This window comes from Nomia melanderi, unplaced genomic scaffold, assembly GCF_051020985.1.
Source record: "Nomia melanderi isolate GNS246 unplaced genomic scaffold, iyNomMela1 scaffold0145, whole genome shotgun sequence".
NCBI lineage: Eukaryota > Metazoa > Arthropoda > Insecta > Hymenoptera > Halictidae > Nomia > Nomia melanderi.
Genome location: NW_027475260.1, coordinates 43,345 through 45,752, shown reverse-complemented (window position 1 = coordinate 45,752; position 2,408 = coordinate 43,345).

Genomic DNA, 2,408 nt, shown 5'->3' with positions numbered 1-2,408 from the left:
CATGCGCCAGGGCCTCCTGCAGACAATGCACTTTGTTTTATCGCGCAATCTCTAATAGCACCAGAGATATCACCAGATATATATTGGATTTTTCCCTGGCCCTGAGTGTCCGGCCCCATGAGACGGTTGTTTTCTCGGCCCCTGGTGGTCCCAGGTCGTTCGCGCTGCACAGATTCATGCGCTAGGGCCTCCTGCAGACATTGCACTTTGATTCATTGCGCTATCTCTAAGAGCACCCGAGATATCACCAGATATATATTGGATTTTACCCTGACCCTTAGTATCCGGCCCCATGAGTCGGTGGTTTTCTCGGCCCCTGGTTGTCCGAGGATGTTCCCGCTGCACAGATTCATGAGTCAGGGCCTCCTGCAGATAATTCACTTTGGTTTATTGCGCTATCGCTAATAGCACCCGAGATATCACCAGATATATAATTGATTTTTCCCTGACCCTGAGTGTCCGGCCGCATGAGACGGTGGTTTTCTCGACCTCTGGTGGTCCGAGGTCGTTCCCGCTGCACAGATTCGTGCACCAGGGCCTCCTGCAGATAATTCACTTTGATTTATTGGGCTATCTCTAATTTCACCCGAGATATCACCAGATATATATTGGATCTTCCCCTGACCCTGAGTGTCCGGCCCCATGAGACGGTGGTTTTCTCGGCCGCTGGTGGTCCGAGGTCGTTCCCATTGCACAGATTCATGCGCCAGAGCCTCCGGCAGATAATTCACCTTGGTTTATTGCGCTATCTCTAATAGCACCCGAGATATCACCAGATATATATTGGATTTTCCGCTGACCCTGAGTGTCCGGCCCCATGAGACGGTTGTTTTCTCGGCACCTGGTGGTCCGAGGTCGTACCCGCTGCACAGATTCATGCGCCAGGGCCTCCTACAGACAATGCACTTTCGTTTATTGCGCTATCTCTAATAGCACCCGAGATATCACCAGATATATATTGGATTTTCCCCTGACCCTGAGTGTCCGGCCCCATGTGTCGGTGGTTTTCTCGGCCCCTGGTGGTCCGAGGTCGTTCCCGCTGCACAGATTCATGCGCCTGGGCCTGCTGCAGATAATTCACTTTGGTTTATTGCGCTATCTCTAATAGCACCCGAGATATCAATAGATATATATTGGATTTTCCCCTGTCCCTGAGTGTCCTGCCCCATGCGACGGTGGTCTTCTCGGCCCCTGGTGGTCCGACGTCGTTCCCGCTGACTAGATTCATGCGCCAGGGCCTCCTACACACAATGCACTTTGATTTATTGCGCTATCTGTAATAGCACCCGAGATATCACCGGATATATTTTGGATTTTTCCCTCACCCTGAGTTTCCGGCCCCATGTGACGGTGGTCTTCTCGGCCCCTGGTGGTCCGAGGTCGTTGCCGCAGCACAGATGCATGCGCCAGGGCCTCCTGCAGATAATTCACTTTGGTTTATTGCGCTATCTCTAATAGCACACGAGATATCACCAGATATATAATGGATTTCTCCCTGACCCTGACAGTCCGGCCCCATGAGACGGTGGTTTTCTCGGCCCGTGGTGGTCCGAGGTCGTTCCCGCTGCACAGATTCATGCGCCCGGGCCTCCTACAGACAATGCACTTTGATTTATTGCGCTATCTGTAATAGCACCCGAGTAAGCACCATATATATGCTGGATTTTTACATGACTTTCGGTGACGGATACCGAAAATCTGTACTTTTCTCGGCCCCTGGTGGTCCGATGTCGTTCCTGCTGCACAGATTCATGCGCAAGGGCCTCCTACGGACAGTGCACTTTGATTTATCGCTCTATCTCTAATAGCAACCGAGATATCACCAGATATATATTGGATTTTCCCCTGACCCTGAGTGTCCGGCCCCATGAGACTGTGGTTTCCTCGGCCCCTGGTGGTCCGAGGTCGTTCCCGCTGCACAGATTCATGCGCCAGGGCCTCCTGCAGATAATTCAATTTGGTTTATTGCGCTATCTGCAATAGCACCCGAGATATCACCAGATATATATTGGATTTTTTCCTGACCCTGTGCGTCCGGCCCCATGAGACGGTGGTTGTCTCGGCCCCTGGTGTTCCGAGGTCGTTCCCGCTGCACAGAATCATGCGCCAGGGCCTCCTGCAGATAATTCACTTTGTTTTATCGCGCTATCTGTAATAGCACCCGAGAAAGCACCATATATATGCTGGATTTTTACATGACTTTGGGAGACGGACACCGAAAATCGGTAAGTTTCTCGGCCCCTGGAGGTCCGAGGTCGTTTCTGCTTCACAGATTCATGCGCCAGGGCCTCCTGTAGATAATTCACTTTGATTTATTGCGCTATCTGTAACAGCACCCGAGATATCACCAGATATAAATTGGATTTTTCCCTGACCCTGAGTGTGCGGCCCCATGAGACGGTGGTTTT